Raw genomic sequence first — 13,395 nt, forward strand, 5'->3', positions numbered from 1 at the left:
AATACAAAGTTATATTCATCTCCAAAAAATTGGAAAGCCCAAATGCTATCTAAGATACATGTTAAGTTATCCATTAAACATTCAAAATATATTTATTTTTTGAATCCAATAAAAAATTCTGTCTTTGCTGCTGAGTATATAAAGCATATACACATACAGGCATTGAATCGTATGGTCTTGACTATCAACAGAACCTATATCTTCTCAACAGTGTGCCTTGAATAATTTATATAACCTAAGAAGATCAGAGAAATCACGTAAATAAATAAATTATATGGTTCTCTTTTATACTGGTGAAGGGATTGGAAGATTAATATAGTGGCTGTAGTAGCTCATGTCAGTCAGTAAGCAGAAAATTCTCATCAGAATACCACCTCAATTTCCTCCACATTACTAAAGCCCCAGAAGTGAACACTAGTAAAAAATCACAGTAATATGTGCTGGGGGGCTAGGATTCAATTGGGAAGCATTAAATAGAACAATGATGTCATGAATATGTTCTATAAGTCATAAATGAACAAGTCAAAATTGATAGTTCTAGTGCCTTAAACATAACATTATAATAAATTAACACATTTTTCACCCAGAGTACTCATTTCAAGATCTAATCTATATTAAAATATGTGACTTTATGTATACATATATAATGAGAATCCCATTTTAAAACGTATTGAATCGAGGAAACATTTATCAAGCACTAACTATAACAACTGCCTTTGATCCAAACCTTAACACTTATTAAACCAATTTAATTTAACATCATACACATAATGGCAAGAAAGCAATGAAGTTGTACGAACCTTCCCTTCCTACAGACAGCAATTATAAAAACTGAATACAATATGAAAAATAATTAAATACACCATACAATATCTAAATAAGACAGAAATTGGAGCTTCTAACAAAATTGCCAAATCTACGTAGAATTCAATATTTAATATATACCTCATATTTAAAAAAAATTATTTTATATTGGAATATAGTTGATTTACAATGTTGTGTTAGTTTCAGGTGTACAGCAAAGTGATTCAGTTATACATATACATGTATCTATTCTTTTCCAGGTTCTCTTATACCTCATATTAATTTATAGGGTGACTAGACCAAAAAAAATGATATGCAAGATATGAATGACAATGTCAGCATCATAACCTAATTGATATATGTGAGACATTATACTTAACAACTACAGGTTAAACATTATTTCCAGCACATATGGAGTGTTCCCAAAAACAGACCACATATTGATTCATAAAACAAATCTCAATAGATATTAAAAAAGGGTTTCTTTCAAACTATGTTCCCTGATCAGAACACAAACTAGAAATAAAAAAATACACATAGAAGAGCCCCAAATATATACATATTAGATAGCTCATTTCTAAACAGCACATGTATCAACATATAACACAAAATGGAATTACACACTATTTTGAGTCAAATGATATTATAAGGCTAGCATATCAAACTATATGTGAAACTGCTAAAGAAATGTTTAAAGGGAAATTTTTATGTTAAATGTAAATATCAGAAAAGAAGAAATGTCTGAAATCAATGCTGTAAACCTACAACCATAGGAGAGTAGTAAAAGAACAGCAAACAAAAAATATCCTAAGTAGAAGAAAGGGTATTATAAAGATAAAGAGCAGAAACCAACAAAATAGAAAACAGGCAAAAATACAGAATATAGAGCTGCCCCATATAATTCAGAGCACTCAGTTAAATTTGGATTTCAGATAAAGTACATTTTTAAGTATGTCGCAAGTATTACATGGAACATAATTATGCATGCAAAATATTCATTATCTGATTTCAAATTTAATTGGGTTCTTGTATTTTTATTTGTTAAATCTGATAACCTTAACATAAAAATCAATAACACTAAAAGTGTTTTTCGAAAGAAAATCAATAAAATTGATAAACCTCATAATCTATTGATCAAGAAAAAAGGAGACAGGGGCTTCCCTGGTGGCGCAGTGGTTGAGAGTCTGCCTGCTGATTCAGGGGACACGGGTTCGTGCCCCAGTCCGGGAGGATCCCACATGCCGCTGAGCGGCTGGGCCCGTGAGCCATGGCCGCTGAGCCTGTGCGTCTGGAGCCGGTGCTCCGTCACGCGAGAGGCCGCGGCAGTGACAGGCCCGCATACCACAAAAAAAAAAAAAAGAAAGAAAAAAGGAGACAGGTGACAAATCGCCATTACTAGCAATTATAGAGGGTATACTACTCAAGATCTTTCAGATATTAAGATAATAAAAAGGGGTCATTATAAATAACACCAATTACATGAAATGAAAAAGTTACTTGGAAGTTGCATATTACTGAAAGTGACAAAATAAAATATAGATACTCTTATAAGAAGAGGCCAGAAAGCGTGCTAACTCTCTGCCGTATGAGGACACAGAGAGAAGGCTGCCATCTATAAACCAGGAAGAGGGCCCTCACCAAGAACCTGACCACAGTGGCCAGATCTTGGATTTCTAGCCTCTTAAGACTGTGAGAAATAAACATTTCTTGTTTAAGCTACCCAGTCTGTGGTAATTTGTTACAGCTGCCTGAACTGACTAAGATACTTACCATTTCCATCATGATTGTCTAAACTTGTGGCTTCAGGGACTTGGAGTGTGGAGAGCAAAATAATCAATTCCTTTTTATCCCTGTAGCCCCTTCCTGTTAAAATTAAACTCTGTCCAGGCACTGCTGACTTATGTGGTTCTAGGTGTGAGTCCTTCACGGTCTCTCCTGTGGCTCTTTTGCTGCAAGGCTCCAGGAAGTGAGATTTCCCTTCTGGCTCAAATTCTTCCATAGCTGCTAAGGTTTCCTCCAAATTAGAAGCCCTTTTTGGTAGGGTAACTACAAAACAGTTCAGGTCTTGCTAGCATTTTCTCCTTGACCCAAAATAAACTCACAGAAAATATGCACTGGACTTGAAAACAGAAATTCAGGCTGCCACATTTGTACCTCTCTCTAAATCTATCCATCTATCTGCCTATACATCTCTCTTATCTGTCTACTGCTGGCGTAGCAGGAGGAACAGCCTAGTCATTCACTATTTCAGCCATCATTCCTATCAGGGTCTGAATGGTCTTTTCTCATCTTAAAAGAATCTTCGACCTCACTCAGATCTCTGGAGACCATTTCATTTAACTTAGGCAAGGAAAAGGGTTTGGGCGTAGCATGCTGGATATACCATTCCTTTGCTTATGGCATGGGAAGAAATGACTTCATACCATGGCTACTAAACTTCCGCCAGGTAGAAAACTCTAATGCTTCTGTGTCTCACTTCCTGGGTGGAGAATAAGCTTAAGGGGTAATAATTCATGCTCTTGTACCAGTTCAATATTATTCTCCAATTTATACATATATAGACATACTTGTGCATCTTCATCTGATTATAGTAAACAACACAAAATATGCGTCAAGTTGCAGAGTCTTAAATGTTTAACTGCATGAGTAGTGCATTATAATGTTTTTGTTTTGTATTTTTTCATATTTTCTTTTCATTTTCAGAATTTTACAAATTCTCTACAATTATCACATAATAGTTTAGAATCAGAAAAACAGTAAATAAAATGCAAGCACAATTTATTTACCCATTGTTAAATAAATTATTTACCATATTGCCTCCCAATTATGATTTTAAGATATATTGGATTATATAATTAAATTTATATTATAATTGTATGTAATTAATTATAATAATATCATATTTACTTTTTACTCTCCAAATGGATACAAATAATATATGGTGGTCTTAAATCATGTAATTAGAAAGAATATGTCCACTAGTTTTATCAGAAAGACTTTCACAGTCTAAGTGGCTTTTAGAGTAATTTACAGATGAAATTTTTACTTAAAAAAAATACATTTCACAATTTAATCACAGATTAATACTTAGCAAAATGTCTTGTATACACATCATGTTAAACTAATTTTTATTCCATGACTAAAAAAGTTAAAGTGTTTTGTTAATGAACATAGTAACAATGAGTAATGCTAGTTGTTCAGTGGTTCAAAGTATTCCCGAAAATTTACAATCAAAAATGAAAGAACATCAAGAAAATGATGGCAAACTTAGTTTCGGTGGCAAAATAAAATAATATTCTCTTTGTCTAATTAACGATCACATGTCAAAATTATATATAACTCTACTCATTTTCTTACTCATAATAAAATTTGCGGCATTGATGAATACAGAATTCAACCATTAAGATCTGACAGTTCCCAGGACAGATTATTCAGACTGCTTTTGTAACACATTAACTTTGATCTTTTGTTATTATTCTTTTTTTATGCATTTTTTTCAAGGATTTTTCTTCCTGCAAATTTCTTCTGCTGCATTTCTCTCAGCTGAATATCTAAGCTTTTCCTCCCTTTAACCTAGTACAACCCATTGTTTTCAAAATGTCATGTACAATTAAAATTACCAAGAAGCATAATCCAGGCAATAAAAGGAATTGAATGCTCAGGAACATTGAAAAGATGGACAAAAGTCCAAAAATCTGGTAGCATATATCCTGCTTAGTTTAATGGTCTTTGGTTTTCCTTTGTTTTTCCTTAATGATACAGGCTTTATGCCAAACATATATATTGTTAACTTCATGAAAATAATTTCAACTTTATTCTACTGGTAACATCAATATCAATAAATGCTTTAAATAAAATGGTAACTCCTTTAGAGGTATATTATAAAGTTTCTATTAATTTATAATTGTGATTATGTTTCCTATTGGACAAAACAATGTCCAAAGAAATCCAAAAGAAAATTAACAATACATGTTAATAAATAATAAAATATATGGGTATTGATTCATAAGAATATTTTAAGGAAAATAATAATGTAAAATATAAAAATAGTGTCAAGATGCTCTTCTATACAAAAATCTAAATGCCATTGTTTTTTTTCCTTTTTCCAAAGTAGTGTAATTGTATCCAAGTATATAATCTAATTATTGAGGAAAATATATTTTGATGCCCCTTTCTGATAAAGCCAAGATGGTTGATAAGTCTCACTGCCATGAGTAACTAAATGGAGGTGAATTTTTCCACATAATGATAATGAAGTTTGACTTACTGAGGCACCTATGAATTCAGAAAGAAAATGAAGTACCTACAAATATATGGTGAAAAAAAAAGCAGTATTTAGTGGTAATCTGAGACCAAAGAGGTATGACCATCAACAAAGTCTTAACTTTATTTTGCTGAAAGTCTTATCATACTATGTATTTCTCCTCCATACTCAACATCTTGAGACAAATATGACATAGAAGATTTTTGCTGATGTGATTTGAGAAGATTTTTGCTGATGTGATTTGTTTAGGGAAATGGAGAAACTGAGTATCTTCGTGGCTCTGGAAGATGAAAGCAGCTGTAAAAGGCTTCAACTAGAGATTGGTAATTTAATGAAAAGAGCAAATTAGAGCTAGATGTGACAGATTAAATGTAAACATTCTCAGAGATTTTGATATGCAGGAGATATATATTTTCCAACAAGAGTGGAATTTAGGCTGAAGTCAAGATATTCGAGAAACACTGAGGTTATCTGTGTTGCAGGCTCAAACATTCAGTGACCATAAAATAAGTAACAAAGAATAGAGGCAATACAATGAAACGATAATAATGAAACTAGAATTTAAATGCATACTTTCAGAGTGAACAATTCCAGTATATGTGAAAAGGAAAATTAAAAGCACCCTATGTATATATACATATACACAGACACACACACACACACACACACACACACACACACACACACACACACCCCTCTTTCACTTTCTTAGTACAGTACAATATGCCAAAAACAGTAGCTTGATAATGGTCTATTTCTTCCATAAAATTTTAATTTGGCTGTTACCCAGATTGATCTTCTCAAGGACAACTGGTCTATGTATACTAAATTTGAAAGAGTACCATTTAGATTCATAACCAAAACATCCCTTTCTGAGGACCATTAAGTATATTTTTAATATTTCTAATCCATACTAGCCAAGAGAGATCTGGACAACATCCACCATTTAGTAAATGCAAAAGAACAGTCTGGATTGACCCTTAAATATCTGTTGTCCAGGTTACATGGCCAACAATGTTACCAAAATGAGAAATAATGCTTCTTTCAGTTCAGAATTGGTTATATTTCAAGTTTACTTCAATATTAAATTGAGGGAGGTTATGTTAAAAGTCTGTCCTATTTGGGGCATTTGTTCCATTGTTATTTTCCATAAATCTTGAAGTCATATTGACCTTATTCAGTGTCTAAGAAGGAACTCTCCAAGAGTCATCTTTGAATAGCTTTCTCTCTTTTTTTGAGTATTTAGTGTTACATATTAGGTTTTAGAAAACTCTTCTTGTTTGCAAATATCCTTTCCTTTCTTTTGTGGATAATACTTTAACTTCTTTTTATTCTCCTCTATCTGATATTAAGTATTAGTGTGAAGCCAAAAAAATTGAGTGATTAACTTTCATCAGAAATTAAAGTAGGCTTCAACATTAAGTTCCACATGTGAACTGAAAAATATCTCCAGTGAGTTCTAACAAATAACTAAGCCTTGTGCCCACAATGTGCCTTGAATGATTTGTTTTCCAAAGTAGCTGTGAAAATTTTATTTCTGAGTCTAAGCTTTTCTGGCTCTATTTTAAATTGTATTTTCTATTTTATTATTTATATTGGAAATACTTTTGATTTAGTTCATAATCTTCCTGCAAAAGATACATTGTACATTTGTACTTCTTCATACATTATACATAACAATAAGCAAAATTTACAGCAGTGTAAGCAAAAGAATAGTTAGCTTTACTACAATATACAAAATTCAGCCAATTCAGCAAAAGCCTTGAAACTCTAGTGGAAACATTTTTACAGGATGCATATGTGTTAAAATGAGATCTTCAAATATTTGTGCATATACATTTTTTTCCTTCAGAGAAAATTGAATGGTTTAATAAATTGAAAGTGGCAAGTAGAAACACAGTGCTTCTGTTTTGCAGTAATGGTATGTAGTATGGCAGCTCCAAGTCTAAGCTTCCACAGCATTTGCTAAAGGAAACCACTACTAATTTCATGGTTCCATATAAGGACTGGAGCTATTTCAGTTGAGTGTATAGTTGTCATATAAGGAAATTACTGAACCACAGACGAGTCTAAGAAAGCCTTATGTGTCCCTCAGCTTGTCTAAACTTTAGATAGGCTTCTTCCTGACTATAGTCCCCCGACCTTCCTTTCTTAAAGCATATATTTTAGAAAACTTGCAATTGTAAATTATTTGTCCACTCTTTATAGGTGTAAATCTTCTCATATCCTCTTGCCAGATTTATAAACCCAGGCATATCTTTCTCAAGGATTTGGGAACCATCTCTTTGAAATCTAATCATCAAGAAAGCCCGTCCATCACCCAGTTTCTAAGGGAGGGTAGGAGTCAAATTTAGATAAGTACCAGTTAGTGAACACAGACGGCATAAGCACAGTGACCAACCTCCCTCTCCCCTAACATCCTCCTGTACTTTTCCATGAGCTCATCCCAGTGTAAAAATCCTCCTGCCTTTTGTGTTAGAGTTGAGTTCAATCCCTCTGCCCTACTGCCACAGTATCAAATAAATTCTTCACTGCCTGTTTAACTCCATGCAGTGAAATTTTTCTTTAACAAGTCTTTGTCTAAAATCTCCTTGTATAATAATCTGTGAGGAGTCTATTTCTATAAAACCTTAACTTCAGGAATGGTCTAGTTAGACTATATTTGAGTGTGATAATTTGGGACTTTCCTAATTGCCTAGGCAATTAGTAATGATTAGGAACATTTTTTTCATTTAAATATTTTATTTTCATCAGCCCTTGCCAGTCATTCCTTGGTTTGATTCTCTGACCAGAACAACAACAAAAGACATCTACAGTATAGTCAGCACTTGTATTCTGAAATATCGTTCCACATGTAACAACTGTCTTGGGCTCCCTCCTTGGCAAATTTATGATAAGGGCTAGACTTCTGTCAGTTCTCAGCACAAAAGCCCCATTCAGATGTCCTTGGTCCTCTTTGCTCTTAAAGGGAGAGAGAGTCTCTAAAAAAGCGTAATTTAGTTTCAACAGGTCTTATACTTATTTGGGGTCATATATGTTGATGAGAATTTTATGTAAGCTCTAAAAATTATTCTCCGAAAAATGAACCTATACATAGACAACTGAAATTCTGTTTGAATTTCAGGAAGCCCCTGGGCTGGGAAATACATGTTAGCTAACGCAATTCCACTTCCAATAGCAACTCCTCTCCATCCCGAATTAATGGAATAGTGTAGCTGCTCTCTGCCCCAACATTGGCTCCTATTCTCTCTGCTGTTACTGCTTTATATTCCTCAACTTCTTATGTAACCAAAGATGTTACTTCTATACTAATCTGCTTAAAACCTCTCCTATAAATTCAGAGATAGTTTATCTGTAATCTTATATTCCCAAGTCAATGACAGTTTCAACCCAAAGTGAGTTAAATTATACTAGCAATTACTAGAACTGTTGCTTTAAAAAATCTTCACCAGGTTTTTATCTCTACTTTAACTGAGTTCATTCTTAAATGGTCATTAAGTATTTTCTAATATGTCTTCTATGATTATCTTCTCTATTGCACCGTTTTTCCTCATATTCACTACCTCTTAAAGAATCTGCCAAGAGTTGCTTTATTCACATAGCTAGAATACTATAATTCCATAAAAAACCCTGCTATTTTGTCTTTACCTTCTGCATTTAGTAAATCACTATCAACATTACCAAAAGATCCTCACCAAATTCCCACAAATTGTGTGGCCCGACAGTTTCTTTCCTCTTATCATGAAACCTGTCAGAGAGTTTGCTAAGTTCCTGCCTAAGTATTATATTTCAACCTCGTTAATCTTCAGCCAAGTGGTCACCTTTTATCCACAGATTCATTCTAGGGATTTAAGACAGAGTGCTAGAGAAATGACTGACGAAACTGATTATGAGCATTGTGATAATGGTCATCTTATCCCTGGACTCAGGAAGAGAAAATATGTTCAGTGAATCCATTGGTTCAGAACTGACATCTATCTTTGCTTCCTTGCTCTTGTTTTATGTTAGTACGTATCTTTGCAATTTAAAAATGTCTCTAGTCATTTTTCCTGAAAAGTATTTTTAAAACTCCACAGTCCCAACTGATCTAAATGGGAAAATTTCTCTCCTTACTTGCATCATACTGGAAAATCAACTTATATTTTTCCAAAATAGAGAGATTGACATCAAGTTCTGTTTTCTTTTATATTCCAGAAATTTAATAGAAAGTGTAAACAGGTATTAAAATGCCATTTGTATATTTTATATTGGTAGCCTTAAATAATCATAAATCATGCTGCATTTTCTACTGCATTCTTTGTTTTTTGTTTTTTTTTTTTCTACTGCATTCTTGACAGAGACACACTAAAGATTCACAAATCCCGAACAACTTTTGCTTTCTCTACTATGGAGGACAAACTTCAAGGTGATCCACATGGTCCCTGTCTCCTGGTCTTCACACTACTGTATAAATCTTCCCCTTGAGTGTGGGAAGACATATGACTTGCTTTAACCAATGGCAAAGGTGATAAGATGCATATGATTACATTTACACGATTACAGATGATTGCTAGGATTGTGGTACCCATCTGGTTAGCATCTCTCTCTCTCTCTTTCTCTCTCTCCCTTTCGCTCTTTCACTTGCTTCCTATCTCCCTTTTTCTCTTTCTTTCTCTTACTGGTTTTGAACTAGGAAGCTGCCATGTGTCTTATAGCTATATCCTGGTTTATCACAGGATATTAAATATAGTTCCCTGTGCTATACTAGCCAAATACATTCATTCATGGTCCAACCACACATTCTATACCTGATTTCAATATTTGGTTTTATTATGTCTTTGATTGATTTATTTTCTTTCCATATGATTGCCTAATTCCTCATCTTCCTGTCAAATGCAAATGAATGATCAAATAGCAAGTCCATGTCTCTTGGGAATTCTTCCTTTGTTGACCAAATAAAAATAAATAACTCCATCAAATCCTTAAAGCAGTAATTTTTAAAGTATCATACCAAGATCCACAGCATAAGCATAACTTGAGACCATGTTAGAAATTCAAATTGAGAACTCTGAGGGTGAGGCCAATCAATCTAATTTAAACAGTTCCTCCAGATAATTCCAATGCTCGTTAAAGTTTGACAGGCTTTTTCCTTTTTTTATAAAATTACTACCTGATATTTTGTATGGAAGTTTATGAATCTGTTTTATTCAATAGACAATGAGCTTATTAAAAGTAGGGACTACAATTATTCATTTTTGTACCTCTCATAACACCAAGGACGAAGCTTTGTACAGCATAGAAAATCAATGATTGCCTGCTGAATTAAATCATACTGAAAGGTGAAACAAATTATTTTTTTTCTCTTTATCGAGTACTGAATAAATGAAGTTTGTTTTAAAATCGATGTCCCTTGCTTCAACTTTATTCTTAGTTAGTCCCTCAAAATAAATGTAATCAGGAATATCAAAAGACATATGTTTACTTTTGATATTTAACTGAGACATTTTAAAATGAGAAATTTCCTCTCTTTTTTATCTTTACTAAGTCTGACTCTTTTGGAAGGGGAGGTATCTATATTCAGAGACAGTAAATATTAAAAAAAAAAAGAATTTTACTTTCTAAAAAGCAATTTTATGTCCTTTTCTTTTGAAGGCAATTGCTGTCCCCTCCTTGGAATAATTCTTTTAGTTAATCAGGGTTGTGGTGTTATTATATTCATCCTCTTCATTGTTGATTAGCTGGTTGGTTTTCAGAAGGAATGCAATTTATCTGATTATTTACATAGGAGGAATAATTGGTATACCCTGACCCCACTGAAAGCTCAAGTGTATACTCTTTAACAATTTTCTTAGCCATAAAAAAGAATGAAATAATGCCATTTGCAGCAATATGGATGGACTTAGAGATTATCATACTAAGTGAAGTACGTCAGACAGAGAAAGACAAATACCACATGGTATCACTTATAGGTGGAATCTAAAATATGACACAAATGAACCTATCTATGAAACAGAAACAGACTCACAGACATAGAGAACAGACTTATGGTTGCCAAAAGGGGGAGGTATGGGGGAGGGATGGATTGGGAGTCTGGGGTTAGCAGATGCAAACTATTATATATAGGATGAATAAACAACAAGGTCCTACTGTATAGCACAGGGGACTATATTTAATATCCTGTGATAAACCATAGTGGAAAAGAATATGAAAAAGAATGTATATATATGTATGACTGAGTCACTTTGCTGTACAACAGAAATTAACACACCATTGTAAATCAATGATGCTTCAATAAAAAAAAAAAAAACCTCCTTCTTTCCCATTACTATTTGAAGACCACTTTTAAAGGTGTGTCATCTTGCCAGAGTTCTGAATTATTACAGTTATGATTCTACTGACATCTCCCATCACAGGAAAATGTCACACTCAAAATAACAAGGTCTTCTATTTTTTATGTACATGCTGTAGACAAGCAGTAATCAAAACACCTTTTAAGTTAATTTAATTTTTTTCTCATCACACCCCATTTTAGTTCAGATGTTATAGCACTATGTTAGTAAGCATATTGTTCCTATTAGATTTAAGTATTTCTGCACACAAACTCATATAATGTAAATTTGTTGACTCTTTCAGTGGATTCTTCCAGATGAGGCTAATTTTTTAAAGTGAAAATTAGAAAAAATGTTTAGTTTAGTAACAGACTGCATGTATGCACTGCTGTGATGAATCTCATTTACTTCTGAGGAATTTTTTTTTATCATTAAAAAATCTACGTAAGTGATTCATTTTATTCAAGTTCTTATTCTGGCCAAGAAGAAAAAAATGAGGCTAAATTTGGCATCTCACTAAAGGTTGAAGTAAACCAACCATGGTTAATGATGCCATAATTGGCACTAAAATTCGGTATGCATCAGAAGCCCAGGGCTACAAGATGACCCGACTTACTGAGTCAATACCTAAGTAGATAATACTGCTACAAACAAGATAACTGATAATGAAATCAATATGTTCTGTAACAAAAAATACTGATCCAAATCAATATATCAACAAAGCATTTATTTGTGCTGCATTTGGCACTGTTGCAATTAGAGTACTTATGATATATTAGAACTACTGTATTACTGTGATGGACTAATTTTTTTTAAAGTTTCACATTATCTACGTTTTACATGTATATAAAAATATTATATATAGACACACACACACACACACACACACACACACACACACACATATATATATATATATATATATATATATATTTGTTGATACACTCTTTACCTTAATCCTAATGTTAATAAGCCACTGGTTAAATAAATCTGAAATAAGTTTCTTTGTAACCAGTACCCACCAAACATGATAGGCAGTATTTCAACAGTAAGTTCACAAGTCAATCATTCAATAGTTTGCAAATCAATCAAAAACGTTTGGTCATTTGATTATTTTATTTTTAAAGTACTGCTCCATAACTACCTCTTATGGGTGCTCTAGATGGCACTAGGGAAGCATTATTTGTTGTCCTAGACCTCAAGTATGTACACCTTGTCTTGGAAGTCCTAATGAACAGAAACAAAGTAATAAAAGTGAATATATTTTCAATTCCTAAGGCAACTGATTCAGAATTGAAAATGTGATGACAATAGATAAGTTAGACTTAGTTTCTAATCTTCAATAAAACCTTAAACATGTCTTATACTTTAATAAATATGTATCTTATTTTGGAAGTTTTTCTTTTCATCAATCAGTGTAATGTTAAACACAGGAGTGTCAATGTTTCAGAAAAAACCTGGAAATTTTAATTTTTAAAAAAGTACTTTTTAAGCTTCTGTCTGTCTCAAGCTATCCTTCAACAGTGAAGCACGAAACAAGGTGAGTGAGCTTTTTGCATGTCCCCAGTTCATATTTTCTAGCATGTGTTTAGAACATACACAGTGATAATTATAGCCAGTTACCTGGTTTCCTACCTACACTGGCTTGATTGAAGTAAGAGAAGCAACAGCTCTCAAACTTGTAGGCTTCACATAATGTGGTTACCAAATAAATGAATTCAAACAGATATAAAACTTCTTTCCTTTGTTCACATCCTTGGCCCAACCCAGCTTAGTACCCAGTGACCCCTCAAGCCCTGTGCTTTGGCTCTCGCCATCATCAGACCATTCAAATGTGGTGAACTGCATGGGCTTTTTTATTATAGCTTAGTGAAGAAAGTTGCTGTCTGGCATTAGTTTCTGGCTTTACTATCCATGAACCCTTGGTTGGTTCTGTTGTTTCTATTTTTTGTTGTTGTTTGTTTTTAACAGGCACCCTTTTAAAAATAAATATAATTATTTCTAAAACTCCCTTAGTCC

The 13,395-nt window shown here is 33.2% G+C and overlaps 1 pseudogene; it reads left to right on the forward strand.

Moving 5' to 3' along the window:
* The first annotated feature begins 5,321 nt into the window (after positions 1-5,321).
* The window catches only part of LOC132413625 (protein enabled homolog), a 119,127-nt pseudogene continuing 111,053 nt past the window's right edge, over positions 5,322-13,395 (forward strand).

Source organism: Delphinus delphis, chromosome 18 (genome assembly GCF_949987515.2).
Source record: "Delphinus delphis chromosome 18, mDelDel1.2, whole genome shotgun sequence".
Classification (NCBI taxonomy): domain Eukaryota; kingdom Metazoa; phylum Chordata; class Mammalia; order Artiodactyla; family Delphinidae; genus Delphinus; species Delphinus delphis.